This window comes from Lissotriton vulgaris, chromosome 4_1 (assembly GCF_964263255.1).
Source record: "Lissotriton vulgaris chromosome 4_1, aLisVul1.2, whole genome shotgun sequence".
Classification (NCBI taxonomy): Eukaryota; Metazoa; Chordata; class Amphibia; order Caudata; family Salamandridae; genus Lissotriton; species Lissotriton vulgaris.
This window is the reverse complement of record NC_141691.1, coordinates 1,784,101,653-1,784,121,301: the sequence shown is the minus strand read 5'-3', so window position 1 is coordinate 1,784,121,301 and position 19,649 is coordinate 1,784,101,653.

Below are 19,649 nucleotides of genomic sequence, written 5' to 3'. Positions count from 1 at the left end.
ATGAAAATAGTTTGTGAAGTAGTAGGTGTAAGCGAGACAGATACAGGTATAGAAGTCGGCAACCCAGGAAGAGGAGGAGCCGTAGGAACATTCACATTAACCACAGGAGGTACAGGAACTAGATTCTGAGGAACAAGAATACCAGGTTGTCCAGCAACCGGCAGTTGAACATTCGGTATAAGTTGGGCCGCAGCACCTTGTGCGTACGGTGGAGGTGAACGTAACAGATAAGACAACAGAGGATCGTTTTCGGGATCCTCCAGTATCTTAGTTGTTTTCGATGGCAAGGCAGGGTAGCACTTGTCAATCGCTAAATTATGCTCTCTAATTGCTACATCTATAGCCTTTTCGCACTCATTATCTTGCAGTTGTTTAGTTGCTTGTTCTAGAGTTAACTCCTCTTGCTCTTTTTGTTCTTTCTTCAACCTTTTCATTTCTCTCTGTTTAGATTCCTTTCGGCAGTAACGGAAAGAATCAAACATTGCCGGCCGGGCTTTCCTACTAAACAGTTTCGCTTCTAAATTATCAAGGATCTCGGGCTCAAAACTACCATGTAGTGGCCAACTAAGGACACCATCTTTCTTACAATAACGGACCCATACCTCGTTATAGGATATAGGACCCACTCCAAATTTGCAATATAGGTCATAAAGGGGAGTCCCAATCGGAGGAACCAGACAGGAATCCTCCAATCGTGAGTCACTGTTGCAACTAAAACAAGACAACATTTTCCGACTTACCATTTTCAGTCTGGAACACAAAACAAACAAAACACGAAACAGATATGTGCACTTGAACCAAGAACTTAGGCCTACCAAAACCAAACTAATGTATCGATACCCAAACTGAACCAAATAGATTATCGTAACCAGAACAACTAGTGATAATCTTACGAAACCAAACCAAACCAAGAACCGATCAAGGATTTTTAACAATCCTCACAAAGTAACCAGCTAGCTATCACTAAATACTTAACTGAGGCACTGAAGACGTCACCAAGGAGAAACCCGTCACGTTTCGCTGTACTAAAGCTGCACCTCGGGTCCAAGACAGGGCGACGGTCAAGGCAACGGCCCACTGCAGCCGTCCTGAACGGGAACCCTCGTGGAAGAGAACTTCAGGGCCACTTTTGCGATATGCCGGGATCGATGAAGTGGGGCGCCTCCCTCAGGAATCTTCACACGAAGCTTCTCGAACTCTTCAGGCTTTTGGACCGGTACCGAATGACGTCGCCCCATGTTGGGCGCCAATTGGAGTTCTGGACTTTTTGGTTCCGTCCAGAGGTGTCAGGGAACAACACCCAAAGACCCCGGAGTTCCACCTGCCTTGGTGCGCAAATGAACAGAAACACGGGCTTCTCGATGGTGGCGTCAAAGACCAAAGGTTTATTACTGCAGGGACACAGAAATCACAGAATCTACACACGGGCAGAATCTAGGAGACTGTTCGATTTGTACATTGAGGGTTGCTCCTTATATACCAAAAATTGTGCTTCAGGCAAATATTTCACATGTCAGTACATTCCCAAACCTTTGTGTCTTAAACAATAAATATTTGGCGTTACACAGGAACTGTCGATAATATCTGATGCCAAACATCACGAAGAGGGGTTCCCACTAGTCCATCACAATCCCTTGTCAATATTGCATTCAAGAGCCGGACCGCCTCATCGTAAAGTTCGTTACCTCCCCCTAATAAAGGCCCAGAAGGAAAGGAGCAGAGCCAGGTGCAGAAGATAGGAAAGCGGGATAAGAGATGTTTGTGAGTTGTAAATGGGCAAGGCTACCGGCTTCGGCCGCCTAATCATGATCAGGACAATGGACAGGAAAACCAGTTCAGGTGGGCTGGCCTCGGGCAGAGGAGGCAGCCTTTGTCGAGTCATGCAGCTTCAGCGTGATCTGGTTTAAGGTGTACGTGTCATGTAAGAGGTGAATCTCCGGCTAAGGCTACGTGTCCTTAATCAAAGTGGAGTAAATGAAGTGATCAGAGGCTATTGCATATGTGAGGGCAAGGAAACACAAAATGGCGGCCATGATCTAAGATGGATGCCATGGGTAGATCAGAAATGTGTTCATAACAAGAGTGCTCTTGCTCGTATCGTAGCGAAAACACCAGGATATGCTAAATGGATCATTTGCGGTTCGCTGATACTAATATTGTGTATTTCCGACAAACTTGAAAACACGGGTTCAAATCGTCACGGAACCTCACTTCTTCAATATCTTGATCAGCAATCAATTCTTCAACACTGTCATCACTGATTTCCAGATTCTTGAAATCTTCAATGATGACTTATGTCCATTCAGGCCTTTGAATTTATTGTTTAGCTTTTTCAGGCGTTGACTTCTCCTTCTTTGATTGCTTGTAGATGGTACAGTTTGACTAGTTACTTTGTTCACCTGTTCAAGTTCTTCATCTATTGTTACTAGGCGATATTTCAGTCTTTTAACAAAACCAGGCCATTCATCACATTTTCTTTGGCTGGCACTGTGCTTTCTGATTCTTCAAATGTTATTTTGTTTTCTTTAAATTGTGGCACAACTTGATTTTTGTCAACTTCAGGTTTCCTCTCTAACTCACCTACCCCAGGACTTAATACAGTTGACCCTTCTGCCTGTATTGATCCTTCAATCCTAATCTGACCTGATTCAGGATATGACTGTGTTGGTCTTGGAATTATTTTTTCATCCTGAATCCGCTTTACTACTCCTGTCTGTTCCTGCACAGGTCTTGCAGATTCTTGATTGTCTTCCGCCTGTGTGTTTTGACTAGTACCTATCTGTCCCTTCTCAGACAATGGAGTTCTAGGAGGTGTTTCGTCGGTCTGAGTACATTGATCTTTCCTTATCAGGTCCTCCTCATGATTACCATTGGCTTGGATTTCTATAATCTGAGTAGGTCCTTCTATGCCTAGCTTGTCCTCACTATCAGTCTGACTATCTAAGTATGTGTGGCTTCTTGTTCTCAATCTGATTTCAGGTATGTCAACCCTTGGGATCCATTCATCCTGACTGGTGCTCGGTTGCTCTTCAACAACTATTTCAGGATCAACTTCTTGAGACCCTTCAGCTGCACAACCTTCAGCCTCAACTTCGTCAGGTTCTGGTAACCGTTTAGTGTGGCTGGCATGGATCCAATTAGGGATTCCCTTGCACTTTACAGCTGTGTTGGTGACCAATATCACTTGTTCTGGTTTTTCCCATCTTGGTGCTAGGCAAGATTCCAGAGTGTGATTCTTTATCACTACCCAATCTTCAGGGTTCAAGTCATGTGCTGGAGTTGAATGTCTGGCTTCTGCGTCTTCCCCAACCTGGTGAGAGATAAACTTGGTCAGCCAACTCTTTGCAGTACTTCAACACTAAATCATCAGATATAGTTAACAGCTGATGTCCTGGCACACATGCTTGCCTCATTGCCCTTCCCATAAGTATCTCATGGGGACTCAAGCCTGTTTTCTTGTCTGGAATGCTTCTGAGTCCCATCAGGACAAGAGGTGAAGCATCAGGCCATTCCAAATGGGTAGATTCATACATCTTTCCCAATCTTGCTATAATTGTGCCATTCAATTATTCTACCACTCCAGAAGCCTCTGTGCGATATGCACAGTAAAGTTTTTGCTCAATTTTGAATGTTTCACAGATTAGACTGATTATTTCATTATTAAAGTGCCTTCCTCGGTCTGATTCATTCAGTACTGGAAAACCGAACCTTGGGATGAGTTCCCTCAAGAAAAGTTTAGCTACTGTTACGCTATTGTTCCTGTGAGTGGGGTATGCTTCCACCCATTTTGAAGACAGCCAGACAATAACAAGGACATATTTGACTCCTCTACAAGCAGGTAACTGAAAGAAATCAATTTGTAGTCTAATGAAGGGGCCTTTTGCTTTCCCAATTTTTCCAGGGCATAATACAGTTTTTTTACCAGGGTTAAATCGTTGACATGTAAGGCATCTCTGGCAAAGACTCTCTGCTATGTTCCTGAACTTCGCATTGAATCAGTCCCTTCAAAACAACCTCACCATTGCACCTCCCCCTATGTGTGTGTCCCCATTCTAGCCAATGGTGCAAGCATACAGTCAGGTAACACTGGTCTCTCATTGAGGTAGACTATTATGCTATCTTCAGGTATGACTCATCACCCTATTTGCTGCCATTCTACCTTTTCTTTGGGCTCTGCCTCACCTTGTAAATCTATCACTTCCTCCTATGTATTCACACCACACAATAGCATAAGTTGGCAGCTGTTTCCATGTGGAGAAGTGTGGCTCACTGGTTAGAGGAGGCAGACCTGGAAGCAGAGGTCAGCCCGGGACCAGGGTTCAATTCCCGGCTCGGCGGGGTCTTGAGTCCTAAAATGTCCATGGACTTGACAATTCTTGCTCCGATGCCTACTCGATTCATGGGTTCACACTCTGCGACTCTGGGCAATAGCTTGCTTAATCTCCACAACGGCCCCTCGCGGCGGGATGCCTGGCTGTCACCTTGCGGATACCCTGCTGGGGTTATCTCACAGGGGAATACCAGGACGGGTTCCCTAAGCAAGCGCTTAGAGACCGGTTGGTGATTTGCGCTATATAAATTCCTGTACATTTACATTTACATGCTTCAATTTTCTTGTTTATTGCCATTTTATATTTGGCACAATGTTGAGCCACTTGGTCAGCATAATGATTACTGGCTGTCACTCTGTCAGTTCTGGATTGGTGAGCATCAGATTGGACCACGGCCAATTCTTTGGGCAATTTAATTGCTTCAAGTAATTCTTTCACATACTGTACATTTTTTATAGGAGTTCCTGAAGAAGTCATGAACTCCCTTTGCATCTAGAGCTGGCCAAAGTGGTGCAAAACCACATAACCATAGCGGCTATCAGTGTAAATGGTTTCTCTCCAATGTTTCCCAATTTTGCATGCTTTTATTAAAGCAATCAATTTGGCTACTTGTGCACACTTGACTCCCGGTAAATAGGATGCTTCAACTATATTCGATAATGTGCATACAGCAAAAGCAGTGCTTAGTCCTCCTTCCACATGGCGCTTACATGAGCCATCTACAAATAACTCAAGGTCTGGGTCTTTTAATGGTTCTTCCTGTATGTCTGCGCAAGGTTTAGTACTGAATTCAATTAAGTTGATACAGTCATGTTCTACTTCCTCTATGACTTCTTCAAAATGAGAATTTGGCAATAAGGTTGCTGAATTTAGAATAGTGCATCTCACTATTGTCACATTCTCTGAGCCAAGGATAATTCTTTCATACTTAGTCATCCGACAAAGAGGCTCATTAGGATTGCGGACAGAAACGGGTTTCGTCCGCCATGGTCACGTCAAAAATACTCCCGACCGCACCACGGATAATTCACTGTAGCGATTAGCATATTTCTGTCATCACAAAACAACCGGATCACATCAAAGACTGCCGCAAGCGGACGGTACCACAGAAACACCGTCCGCCGCGGACGCATTGACCGCAGAAACAGGCCCAACCGCCGCCAGACCTGCCGAGGGTCCGGCCGCACAATTAGGATAACCCCGCCATCCCAACGGAACTCACCACCTTCCTCAACGGGCGTGGAAAAAATGCACCGACAAATGGAGCTTGACTGCGAAAGGACCAAACGAACATCACCCCTGCCGTCAAACCGATTAAAAAATGGCAGACGGAAGTAAATATAAAACAGAGAAACAGGACACACACCCAGCTGAAACACCCACCCCCAACAACTACATGCCCCAATGACACCCCCCACCACCACAAACAAGAGCACCCAAGTCACCACACCCACAGAACACCTGACTGGCAACAACCATTGGGACACAACCATCACACAGAGTATAAAATGAATCAAGTCAAGTCAAGTCAAAATTTATATAGCGCACTACATACCCAGAGGGTCTCAAGGCGCTTGAGGAGGGGGGGGGAGTTTACTTATCGAATATCCAGGTTTTAAGCTGTTTTCTGAAGACTAGGTGGTTTTGGGTAAGGCGGAGGTGGATGGGAAGGAAATTCCAGGTTTTGGCCGCTAAGTAGGAGAAGGATCTTCCCCCCATGGTGGCTTTGTGGATGCGCGGATCAGCGGCGAGGGCTTGGTTGGACGAACGCAGTTGGCGGGTGGGAGTGTAGAAGGAAAGGCGCGTGTTGAGGCAGTCAGGTCCAAGATCGTAGAGGGCTTTTTGTGCGTGCGTGAGGAGACAGAACGTTATCCTTTTGTTGACGGGGAGCCAGTGAAGGTCTTTCAGGTGACCGGAAATGTGGTCTGTGCGGGGGATGTCTAGTATGAGTCTGGCTGAGGCTTTTTGAATGCGTTGGAGTTTTTTCAGCAGTTTTGCGGTGGTGCCGGCGTAAAGGGTGTTTCCGTAGTCCAGACGGCTTGTAACCAGTGCGTGGGTGACCGTTTTTCTTGTTTCGGTGGGGATCCAGTGAAATGTTTTTTTGAGCATGCATAAGATGTTGAAGCACGACGATGAGACAGCGCTGACTTGTCTGGTCATCAAGAGAGAGGAGTCCAGGATGACGCCCAGGTTCCACGCGTGGTCCGTCGGTATGGGAGCTTTTCCTAGGGCCGTTGGCCACCAAGAGTCATCCCAGGTAGAAGGGGATGCACCTAAGATGAGGACTTCCGTTTTGTCCGAGTTCAGTTTCAGACGGCTGTGCTTCATCCACTCGGCTACTTCTTTCATCTCTTCATGTAGGTTGGTTTTGGCGGTGATTGGGTCTTTGGTGAGTGAGAGGATCAGCTGAGTGTCATCAGCGTAGGAGATAATGTTGAGGTTGTGTTGACGTGCGATGGTTGCGAGGAGGCTCATGTAGACATTGAAGAGGGTAGGGCTGAGAGAAGATCCTTGTGGAACGCCGCAGATAACTTCGGTGGCCTCTGACTTAAAAGGGGGGAGGCGGACTCTCTGAGTTCTTCCAGCAAGGAACGAGATGATCCAGTCCAATGCTTTTCCTTGAATTCCGATGTTGCTGAGGCATTGTATTAGGGTGCTATGACAGACTGTGTCGAAGGCTGCGGAGAGGTCGAGGAGGATGAGGGCGACTGTGTCTCCGTTGTCCAGTAGAGTTCGAATGTCGTCTGTTGCTGCGATGAGGGCGGTCTCGGTGCTGTGTTTGGCTCGGAAGCCAGACTGTGAGGAGTCGAGTGATTTGTTGGTTTCGAGGAAGGCGGAGAGCTGATTGTTGACGGCTTTCTCAATGACTTTGGCAGGGAATGGGAGGAGCGAAATGGGGCGGTAGTTTTTGAGTTTGGTGGGGTCAGCTGTGGGTTTCTTCGGAAGGGCGCTGAGTTCGGCGTGTTTCCATTTTTCTGGGAATGTGCCGGAGTTGAGGGAGCAGTTGATGACGTCTCGGATATGGGGTGCGATAATGGAGTCTGCTTTGTTGAAGATGTGATGGGGGCATGGGTCTGTAGGGGATCCTGAGTGGATGGAGTTCATTAGGCGAATGGTGTCTTCTGTGGTGATTGGGTTCCAGTTGAGAAGGTAATTCGGAGGAGGTACAGGTTCGGAGGTGAGAGGGGTTGACTGGTTTACGGGTTGGTTGTCAAAGCTGTTATGAATGTCGGCGATTTTGTCATGGAAGAATGAGGCGAGGGAGTCGCAGAGGACTTGAGAGGGGGTGATGTCGTTGGAGCTGGCGGTGGGGTTGGTGAATTCTTTGATGATGTTGAAAAGTTCCTTGCTGTTGTGGGCGTTGTTGTCTAGTCGGTCTTTGAGTGCTGATTTCTTGGCTGTACGGATTAGTTGGTGGTGTTTGCGGGTGGCGTTTTTGAAGGTGGCTTGGGTGATAATGTTTGGGTCTTTTTTCCAAGTTTTTTCAAGGGACCGACAGAGTTTCTTGGATTTCTTAAGGTCATCATTGAACCAGGGGGCGTTCTTGCTTCCTTGCTTGATTTGATGTTTTTTCAAGGGTGCTAGTTTGTCGGGGGTTTGGGTTAACCATTGTGTGAGGTTGATGGTGGCTTGGTTAGGGTTCGTCAAATAGGCAGGGGGTTTTTGAAGAAGTGATGTGACGATCTGGTCGATTGTGATTTTGTTCCAATTTCTTCGCAGAGTTGGTTGAGGGTGGTTGTGGATCGTGGTCTTATTGTAAATGAAGTGGATGCAACTGTGGTCCGTCCAGTGGAGGGCTGTGGTGTGAGTGAAGGAGATATGCTTGCTGGAGGTGAAGATAGGGTCGAGTGTGTGTCCTGCGTAGTGGGTGGGGGTGTTAACAAGTTGTTTGAGTCCGAGGTTGGCGAGATTGTCCAGGAGGGTGGTAGTGTTCCTGTCGTTGTTCTTTTCCAGATGGAAATTGAGGTCTCCCAGTAGAATGTATTCTTCTGAGGGGCGGGCGTGTGGGGTGATGAAGTCAGTTATGTCTTCGCTGAATTGTGTACGGGGTCCTGGGGGTCTGTAGAGGAGGGTGCCTCTGAGTGTGTTCTTGAGGTCGGTGTGGATCTGGAAGTGGAGGTGTTCGGCGATAGCGAGGTTGTCCTCTGAGCTGGTTGAGACGCGGATGGTGTTCTTATGGACGATGGCGATGCCTCCTCCTGTTTGCTTGGTGCGGTCCTTATGGATGATCTTGTAGCCGTCCGGGATGGCTTTGGCGATGTCTGGAGCTGATGAGGCATTCATCCAGGTTTCTGTTAGGAAGGCGATGTCCGGGGAAATGGTGTCGAGTAGGTTCCAAAGGTCGATGGCGTGTGTATTGATGTTACCCTGGCATGGATGGCCATGGCTGTTCACCCACCGCTGGGTGTGGGCGTCACCCAGCGCCGGGTGCGGGCGGTTGCCCAGCACTGGGTGCGGCAGTGGGTGACCGCCCTGAGTATTGATATTACCCTTGCGTGGATGGCCATGGCCGGTCATCCACCGCCAGGTGCGGGCGGTGGGTAACCGGCCATGGCCATCCATGCCTGGGTAAAATCAATGCACAGGGTGGTCACCCACCGCCCACACTCGGCAGTGAATGATCGGCCATGGCCATCCATGCCAGGGTAACATCAATACACAGGGTCGTGACCCACCGCCTGCATCCGGCGGTGGGTGACCTGCCATGGCCATCCATGACAGGGTAACATCAATACACAGGGCGGTCATCCACCGCCCTCACCCGGCGGTGGGCAACCGCCCGCACCCGGCAGTTGGTGACCGGCCATGGCCATCCATGCCAGGGTAACATCAATACACAGGGCGGTCACCCACCGCCCGCACCCAGCGGTGGGTAACCAGCCGTGGCCCTCCATGCCAGGGTAACATCAATACATAGGGCGGTCACCCACCGGCCGCAACCGGAGGTGGGTGACCGGCCATGGCCATCCATGCCAGGGTAACATCTATACACAGGGTGGTCACCCACCACCCGCACCCGGCGGTGGGTGACCGGCCATGGCCATCCATGCCAGGGTAACATCAATACACAGGGCGGTCACTCACCACCTGCACCCGGCGGTGGGCGACCGTCTGCGGTGGGTGCTGCTTTGTGACTGAAAGGGAGGATACCAACTGCCATTTCCACTTGCACATTCAAGTGTATGTGTTAGCCTGCCCCACCCCCGCAGAATGCGTGCTCCGCCATTGCAATGCCAGTGAGTGATGATTTTCAAAAGATGCACCACCGCGGTAGCGCGCACATGCGGTTGGCAGATTGTGACCGTGATGGTCCTTGCACATGTAGCCAATGGAAACAGGTAACGCGGGACGAGTAAGCGATTTAAAAAGTAGCCGGAAGCCGTGCACCGCCACAGCAGGGCCAGTCATTGGCTCATTTTGAATGAGGCAGCCCGGGAAAACCAATTGCTGCAGAGGTGTGCCACTGATATCAGCTCAGGGCCCTATAAATGTGTGAATTTCAGCAGCACACATCCACTGCTTCCAGCCACTGCTGCCTGCACCCATCACCTCTACCTGCTGCTCCTGAGCAATCCACCAACTGCTGCCTGCACCCATCACCTCTACCTGCTGCTGCTGAGCAATCCACCAACTGCTGCCTGCACCAATCACCTCTGCCTGCTGCTGCTGAGCAATATACCAACTGCTGCTGATGTGCCACAGTCCTGGACCTTGCCATGCCGAGAGTTCGAGAGATCCGGTCTCGTCCCTTCACCACAGCGGAGCTGGAGGTCCTTGTGGACTGTGTGCTCCGCCACTATGAACGGCTCTATGGTGCCCCCGGACAGGTGGTAAGTGCAGTGGGGGACATGTTGGTGTGCATGAGGTGGTCACTGACTCTTGGCTTCTGCAATCTTGGCGGTGTGCTGTGGGACCTTCACATGTGTTGTACTGTGCATGGCTGCTGAAAGATACGTGTTGCTCCTATCTGTGTGAATGGCCAACTGTCCACTGACTTGCCCCCTCTTGTCTCCAATCATGGTAGGTCAAGCTGCAACTTCGCAAGGCCGTGTGGAGGACCATAGCACCTGATGTACGGGCAGTGGGGGTGTGCAATAGGCGACACACACACTGCCACAAGCGATGGGACGACATCTCCAGACTCAGCAAGAATGTGGCAGAGATGACACTGGGGATGATTCCAAGATCAGGCCGGCTTGCACGACGTACCATCACCCCTCTAATGCTCCGTATCATAGCAGTGACACATTCTGACCTGTCTGCCCAGTTGAGAGGGGAGCAGCAGCAAACTAGCAGTAAGCAGACTGAATGGGTTTGTGACTTGTGAGTGCATGCATGTATTGCTTCTCAGACACAGTAGTGACATCCGTGGTGTGTATGTTGTGCTGCAATTGCATGTTGGTGCCATTAGCGGAGTGAGTGTTAGCATCCATGTCAGCCAGGTAGACATACTAGTTGCATTGTAGTGCAGAGTCCCAGGACATGCCGTTACGGTCTGTGGTCCCATGGCATCACATGTGTGGTGGTCAGCATGCACTTGCCCTGTTTGTTTGATGTACATGTTTCACAGGCACCCCCGGTTCTATGACATGAGGATGTCTGGTAGGGGTGGTTCATGTGCAAGATGGGTGCTACATGTAGGTCAGCAGTCAAGGAAGTTTTGATTTTGTAATTTGCATTCCGTGAGTGTGGCACTTAGGTATACCTCTTTTCTCTCTCTTTGAGCTTTGGACGAGGGCACTGACCCACGAACGACGGAGCTTAGTGGTGGAAATGCATCCGGATCAGAGATCACACACACGCAGAATGAGACTAAAGAGAGCAGCCCCGGAGAGGGGGACGGAACTGTCCCTGAGGACTCACATGTGGAGACACCATCGTCCTCAACTTCAGACAGTGTTGGTGAGTCAGCACTGTTGGTAGACACAGGGAGTGGCAAATCTACACCTTCAGTTGGTACACAGCACACTGGGCCCACACTGCCACCAACTGCAACAAGTACTGCTCGTGCTCGCCAGAGTAGGGGGAGAAGAGTGGCCTTCAGTGCAGGTAGCGCTGCCCCTGTCCATGTGACACAAACTGCCCTTTGTTCTGAGGCAGTTGATCTGCTGCGACAGCTGTGTGTAGGGCAGACCAACATTATCAATGCATTCCAAGACCACAATAGGAAGTTGGGGCAGGTGGTAGCATTCATGGAGGGGATGCATGGCGATGTTGCTGGTCTCCACAGAACAGTTCAGTCATTATCCAACACAGTGTCTGCAGCCATTCCACAGTTGCATGGACAAGGTTCTACTTCAGTTCCTCCATCCACACCACTTGATGTCTCAGCGGAGAGTGACATTTCTGACCAGGCCTCATTTTCTGGGTATTGCACTAGAAGCAGGCACAGGCAGCAAGGCAGGGCACGGAGGCCACAGACACCACCCCCTAGGGCAGGGAAATCTTTCACAGAACACGACATCAGCTACCCTGGAGTTGACACACAGGATCCTCAAGGGGTGTTAGGGGACAGGGATTCACATGTAACACAGGCATCTCCCTCTGAAGGTACTCCCAAGGCAAGGGCACCTTCCAAGGACAGGGACACTCCCAAGGACAAGGACACTACAAAGGACAGGGCACCTCCCAAGGCCAGCGACACTCCCAAGGACAAGGACACTACAATGGACAGGGCAACTCCCAAGGCCAGGGACACTCCAAAGGACAAGGACACTACAAAGGACAGGGCAACTCCCAAGGCCAGGGACACTCCCAAGGACAAGGACACTACAAAGGACAGGGCACCTCCCAAGGCCAGGGATACTCCCAAGGAAACGGACACTACAAAGGACAGGGAACCTCACAAGGCTAGGGACACTCCCAAGGGCAAGGACATACAAAGGACAGGGCAACACCCAGGGACAGAGCACCCCCCACGGATAAGGCACATTCCAAAGACAGGACACCTTCTAGGGCCAAGGCGTCTCCCACGGCCATGGAACCTCCAAGGGCCAACGCTTCTCCCATTCACAGGACATCCACCGGGGACAGGCATACATCACTCCCGCGTCCCCTGAAGCTGGTGTTGTTGAAGGAACGTACACCACATGTGTCAGAGGTGGAGTCCCCCCAAACATCTACTCCCATCCACACCCAGGTGAAGCAGAGGGAGGAGTACACTGTTGTTGCATCCCCCATTACACATGATACAGAGGGCAGAAGGCAGGGCCATAGCAAGCATCAAGCAGGGCCCAGCACGTCCCCAGAGAGCAGACCACCACCAGCACATGATCCACCTTTGATGGGTGATGTTTCAGATGAGCCCGCACCACTTACCAGTGCAGTCATGTCCAGGGTGCCCTTAAATATCCCAAAGGAACGGAGACACACACCAGTGACACCTGACCACCCCAATGTTGCTCCTGTACAGCTGTCCCCAGCTCCCAGAGCCACCCTGCCTCCAGGCCCATACAGCCATGTGGCTCATCCTTTCAGTGGTCTTACTGGGTCAGCTGCAGTTCACTCTCATGTGTCAGATAGTGGCACTGTGTCTGTTGTTCGCAGTCATGCCTCATGTAGCACTGTGTCAGTTGTGCCCTCTCCTGTTTCAGGTACTGCCACGGTGTGTGTCCGCTCCTCTCATGTCTCAGATGGTGGCATGGTAATTGTTGGTCACTGTACAGGGAGATGTGCAGTGTGTCTGGGTCTATGGCTCATGTGTCAGTCATTAGATCTGTGGCTGTGTCTCACACTCCTGTATCTGGTGCTGGCAGTGTGTCTGGGTCTATGGCTCATGTGTCACTCACTAGATCTGTGGCTGTGTCTCACACTCCTGTATCTGGTGCTGGCAGTGTTTCTGGGTCTATGGCTCATGTGTCAGTCACTACATATGTGGCTGTGTCTCACACTCCTGTTTCTGGTGCTGCCAGTGTGTCTGGGTCTATGGCTCATGTGTCAGTCACTAGAGCTGTGGCTGTGTCTCACACTCCTGTTTCTGGTGCTGCCAGTGTGTCTGGGTCTATGGCTCATGTGTCAGTCACTAGAGCTGTGGCTGTGTCTCACACTCCTGTTTTTGGTGATGCCAGTGTGTCTGGGTCTATGGCTCATGTGTCAGTCACTGGTGCTGTGGCTGTATCTCCCAATCCTGTATCAGATCCTGCCACTGTGTCCGAAGCTACTAGGTCAATCAGTCCACCTGATTCTGTGCTGTGAGGTGCAGTTCCCAAAACTTGCATGTCATTGTACTTGGTGTCTGGATTGTCCATTGTGACCACCCTTGCATTATTAATGTCCATGAGAAGGGGCGCATGACACACGTCCTTGTGCTGCCTCATATGTACCTGCTCTGTTCTGTGCAATGGCCTGTTGATGCTCTGTGCCCCTCTCATGTGCTGCATCAGATGTACCTGTTCTTTGCCATGGACTGTTGATGCTCTGTGCCCCTCTCATGTGCTGCCTCAGATGTACCTGCTCTGTTGTGAACACTGCCCTGTTGCTGTTAGGATGCTACATTGTGCCCTCTCATGTGCTGCCTCAGATGGACCTGCTCTGTTGTGAACAGTGCCCTGTTGCTGTAACGATGCTGCATTGTGCCTTCTCATGTGCTGCATCAGATGGACCTGTTCTTTGCCATGGACTACTGATGCACGTATCCCCTCTCATGTGCTGCCTCAGGTGTAGCTGCTCTGTTCTGTTCCATGAACTGTTGATGCAGTTAGCCTCTCTCGTGTGCTGCCTCAGATGTACCTGCTCTGTTCTGTACCATGGACTGTTGATGCTCCTCGCCCCTTTCATGTGCTGCATCAGATGTACCTGCTCTGTTCTGTGCCATGGACTGTTAATGCACTTAGCCCCTCTCATGTGCTGCCTCAGATGTACCTGCTCTGTTCTGTGCCATGGCCTGTTGATATCCTGTGCCCCTCTCATGTGCTGCATCAGAAGTACCTGATCTGTTCTGTGCCATGGCCTGTTGATGCTCGTTGCCCCTCTCATGTGCTGCCTCAGCTGTACCTGCTCTGTTCTGTACCATGGCCTGTTGACGCTCGTTGCCCCTCTCATGTGCTGCATCAGATGTACCTGTTCTATTCTATCCAGTGCCCATGCTCCTGGCTACTCTAGGAGTCAACCTCTATTTTGTGCAATAAAGCAAGTTATTCCTGTGTAGTGGTTTCGCTATGTCTGTTAGGCGTGCATCCACAAGATTCCATGTACTCCGTCTTGAAGATGACTAGTCCCAATTCCTTCGAGAACTAACTAGCGTGACAAGGAAGAACCAACTAGCGTGACAAGGAAAATAACTCTTGGCACAACCAATTAGCCCCAAAAGGGAAGGGGAAGTGGAAGAGAAACAAAAAAACAACACAGGATCCCTTCTTTGAGATGACTGTCTCTGTTTCTCAGGAGGTATTCTGGGCTTTCCTCCAATGCTGTCTCTTGATTGAAAACTGTAGCTGTATTGCTTGAAAACTGTAGCTGTGTTACATTAAATCGAGAGAGTGGACATGTAATCAACAATTCTAGAAAAAACACCTAAATAATACTTGTATACTTGTAGATTAATTGACTATTTCTAACACATACCACAGTAAGAAAAGCCCATTCAAATACTTCGTAGTAGCAAGGTAGTCAGAATTTTCTGTATGCTATTTCACCTTCAAGAAGAAAAGATAAACACAATTGTTGTGAGCTCTGAAATTAAACAAGTTCTTTGAAGCGGATATACATTCAACAGATTTATGAGTTAGTACAACAGTCAAGTATTCATGCAAACACTGCACTCTTCTACCTTGCGTTTTGAGGGTTCTTGTAGTAACTGGGGTTCTGTAATAATAAATATAACAAGAAAAGAAAAGCAGCCTACGGGAATATACTAGGTCCTAAATGCAGTAGGAAATGTCAAATTTAGCATTTACAGGAAGACTAAGAATCTTAACAAGTTCGAGAGAAAACAGTTTTAGTCACTGTTATAAACATTTCAAAAGTCCAGGAAATATATTGGTTACAGTCTTTTCAAGCGTCTTTTATATATTTCCACTCTTGATGATGCAAAACAAAGATTCCGTTTTATAAAGGTTCCGTTTTTAAAACTCTTAAACTTTTGTCTTTGCCAAGGATTGTTTGTATTGTAAACTAAATAAGTCTTACTGTCCTTTTGGTCCTCAGGAAGAAGAAATGACGGGGACCGCTTTGCTGGAGCACGAGTCCGCTCTCATTGAGGCTCCGACGCGGAAAACCGGAAGTCCCGATCTCGGCTTAAACTCACCCGACTTGGAAATAGCCGCCGATCTGCAGCCGCGGTGATTCAGGTAAGTGGCGTTTGAATGGGAACAAGAAACGGGTCAGGAGAGTGGAGGAGGGAGACTAGGAGGGAAAAGGAAACAGGGAGGCAGGATGTGAAGGTCTGGAGGCTTGAGGGGGGCTTCTTGGAATCCTGTAGAGACGCTGGGTCAAGACGAAGCGAAGCATCTTTCTGGAAACCGGTGAGGCTTTTATAGTCTTTCATGCTGGTGTTGCATGTTTTGGCAGCTTTTCAGTTAGCCCACGTTAGCGCACATGTTTCACGTGTCATTCTGATGAATATGCATATTTGAGCAACAGTTTTGCCTCGAGTCGGAAACCAACAAGCCTAGGTATATGCAAATCAAAACTACATTACAATGAAAGCACAACCGACATGTAGAAAGCCTCAGAAACAACTCTATGATTTTAAAGATGGAGAATAAATAAGGCAGGCATCAAGTATTTATGACAGTGTCATTCCTGGTTGTCTCCTTGCATTGTTGATATATTGGTGCTATCGTAAATGCTGTGTCCCCAACATACCCCTCCCCCTCTCCACGTCACAGCCCCGGCAGGTACTCCCCTTCCGATAGCGATTGGTGTGTTTCCGTACCTGCGTCGTTGCCGGCGACGGTCCATGACTTGCTGGTGGTGGAGCACAAAGTGGAGCGGAAATGTGTGTAGAGCTGGCTTCATGACGGCGATCTGCCTGTGGTGGGTATCTCTCTGCAATGTTTTGCCTCTCCACTGTGGTGAATCCGCCGTGTTCAGGCTGGTGTTTTTTCCGCTGCGATTTGCTGTGTCTTTTCCGCCATCGTGATTGCGTGGACGGTCGGAGACGTCATTCCCTACAGTGGTGTCTTTGGATTGGTTACGTCCGCCGCGGGGTCGGGTGTATTTACGCGGCGGTGCATGTTCTTCCGCGGCGTCCGGAAATTTGACAGTGCTTCCAATCCTAATATGGCGGACGGACTGGCCCCGGCTGGCGGACTGAAAAAAGGCGTTTTCCGCCTACTCCAGGCCGGCGGTCGTCCTTCCGTCCGCCATCCTAATCGACCCCAAAGTGTTAAATGCTGGGTACGTGTACTGGTTAACAGAATCATGACTGAATGTGGAACATACACTGTTAGAGGATGTCCCATGACAATGGATTCACTTTGCTCAAGACTCACGCCGCATGTTGCAGCTACTGCTTTCAGACAACCTGGCAGTGTAGATGCCACTGGGTCCAATGTTGCAGAAAAATATGCCACAGAAGGACGCATTAAGGCATTGGTCTGGGTTAAGACTGAAAGTGCACAATTGTCTCTCGTGTAACAAAATAGTGCAAACTCTTTTGAATAGTCGGGCATCCCTAATGCTGGAGCTTCACACAGACTGTTATGCAATTTCAAGAAAGCAGTCATGCTTTCATCATCCCACTCAACTGGGTCGTTTGCTCTTTTCTTTGTCATTTGAATCAATGGCTTTGCAAGTACTGCAAATCCCACAATCCACTGCCTGCAGTAACCTACAACTCCGAGAAAGATTCTGATTTCTTTCTGAGTTTGGGGTAATTTCATGTTCTGAATTATTTTAATTCTTTCAGATGTCACTCTCCTGATCCCTCTTTCTATCTGGTGTCCCAGATACTTTACTGAGGTTGCAGAGTATTGCAATGTTTCCCGGGACACTTTATGTCCACCTTTTTCTAAATGGTTCAGCAATGCAATGGAATCAATTACATAGCCATTTTTTGTTCTCGATGCCAATAATAGGTCATCGATATACTGCACCAGGACAGATTTTCCGGGCAGCACCAGTGATTCAAGGCACTTTTTCTGAATCTGATTGAAGATGGATGAACTTTCCGTGTACCCCTGAGGGACACGATTCCAAACGTAAAAATGGATGTCAAATTTGAACGAAAATATAAATTTGCTATCTGGATGCAGTGGGATGGGAAAGAAAGCATGGCATAAATCAATTACATTGAACCCTCCTGCTCCCCATTGTATTTGATACAGAATCACAGCTGGATTTGGTACTACTGGGCAACATGGGACGATAATCTATTTAATTTTATGGAGTTCTTGGACCACCCTGTACTTTCCATTTGCTTTCTTTATGCCAATTATAGGGGAATTACATGCACTGCTCATTATTTCTTCCAGAATACCTTGTTCAACCAAACGCCCTATTTCTTGTGCCACTCCGTCTTTTATCTCAGAACTCATTTTGTACTGTCGAATATTTGGGTAAAATGTAACTTCTTTCACTGTCACTTTTATGGGATCAACACCTGCCATTAGACCTACCTCCTTCCCAGTAAAATTCCACACATTGGGATTTACAAAAGTCTTTAGTTCTCATGGTAAATTTTCTAGAGAGATCTTTTTAACTTCTGCTTCTTGACTGGCAAGCATAATTTTATGCACACTGTCTCCGTCTGGAGTCTGAATTTCAACACCATTTGGTGTACAAAAGATTGTGCAGTTCATTTTGCACAGTAGATCCCTTCCTAGCAAGTTTACAGGGCTAGAATTGCACACTCCAGGATACTCCTGAGTAGCAGTGCGCGCTACAAATCTCTATATAACATAACTACAAATTTGGGCATTTCTCGGAAGTTGCCAATACAAACTTCCATAGGTTCTGTGACGGGAGTCCTAATTTGTTTATTAGAAATGCCCACTACTTGGATCGCTTCTCCTGAGAGGGGTAGGTTTGGGATGTCTGCTGTTCTCACAGTAGAATGGGTAGAACCAGTGTCCAACTAAAAGGTAACATAATTTCCCTCCACTTTCCCTTCAATTTTAGGACCTGACTGATTTACCTCTAAGGATGCGCAAAGTACGCAATCTTTTTCCCCCCCTCTCAGGCACAGTCAATATGTGTCATCCTCTATTTAAAAAAATATGTCCTGTAAAAGAAATTGTGATATTACTGTATTTTTCTTACCACGTCCCTCCCGAAATCCGATGTCCACGCTGTATTTAGGTTGAGTGACAAAATCTGGCATAGGGGCTTGAGGTAATTTATTCTGTATTACCTGTTGCGGCTGTCTCATTGACACCTCATTCTGCATCTGTGGATTTAAATTTTGAGTTTGGACATTATTATTCTGTATTAACTTACACTTGTTTTTCCAATGCCCTAATATTCGGCACCCATGACAAGTAAACTTTTTCTTTGCCTCTTCTTTACTCATTTTTCCTCTAGGTGTGCCCCCACTTCCTTCACCTTGGCCTTCCCCTTTTTTCTGATTATTCGCTTGCTGACTTAACTGAAGTTCTTGTTGTTCTGCCATTTCAACTTGAGCCCAAATTACCTTTTCTTCTAATTTCTTTAGTTTATTATCAATTTCATCCTCACAGCATTTTGCATACTTGAGAATTTCATTGACAGGCTTGGATTGCCAACACAATTTATCCTCTCTAATCGTTTGGGAAATTTCAGGTTTTAGTCCAAACACAAAACGATAAATAAAATGTGACATGTCTTTGTTTTCAGTATTTTCTAAACCACTGTACTGTTTAAATACCTGCAAGAGGTGTTCAATAATATGCATGTACAAATTCATCTTTATTTCGGTCTCTAGGGTATTCATCATTAGGGCAATCTACTGTAATTTTGCACTCAGACCACAAATCAGCTGGAAAAACAATCGCAAATAAACCACCTAAACCACTTAAAAATACTTTCAACACCTTCACAAACCTTTTGACTTGTCGAATGCATTCTACAGGTTTTTCTCTGAGCTTTGGGAAATCATTAGTAAATGATCAAATATCCTGTCGGGACCATTGGACATGTACATAACCTCCTCCTGGCACTTCTCTCATTGGACACAACCTTTTGACTTTTTCTGCTTCTTTTAGTAAGTATTCAGAAGACGTTTTATTTGCCTGTGCCTCTTCCTTTTTCTTTGTCCATCTAACTTTTCATTTGTCTAGATCTCCCCATTTTTGCAACAACGAAAACAATTCTTTTATCTACAATTTACGATCTGACACATTCATGTTTTGAAAATCTTCGAAAAATTCAGCTCTATATGGTTTCTGCAATACCTTTGAT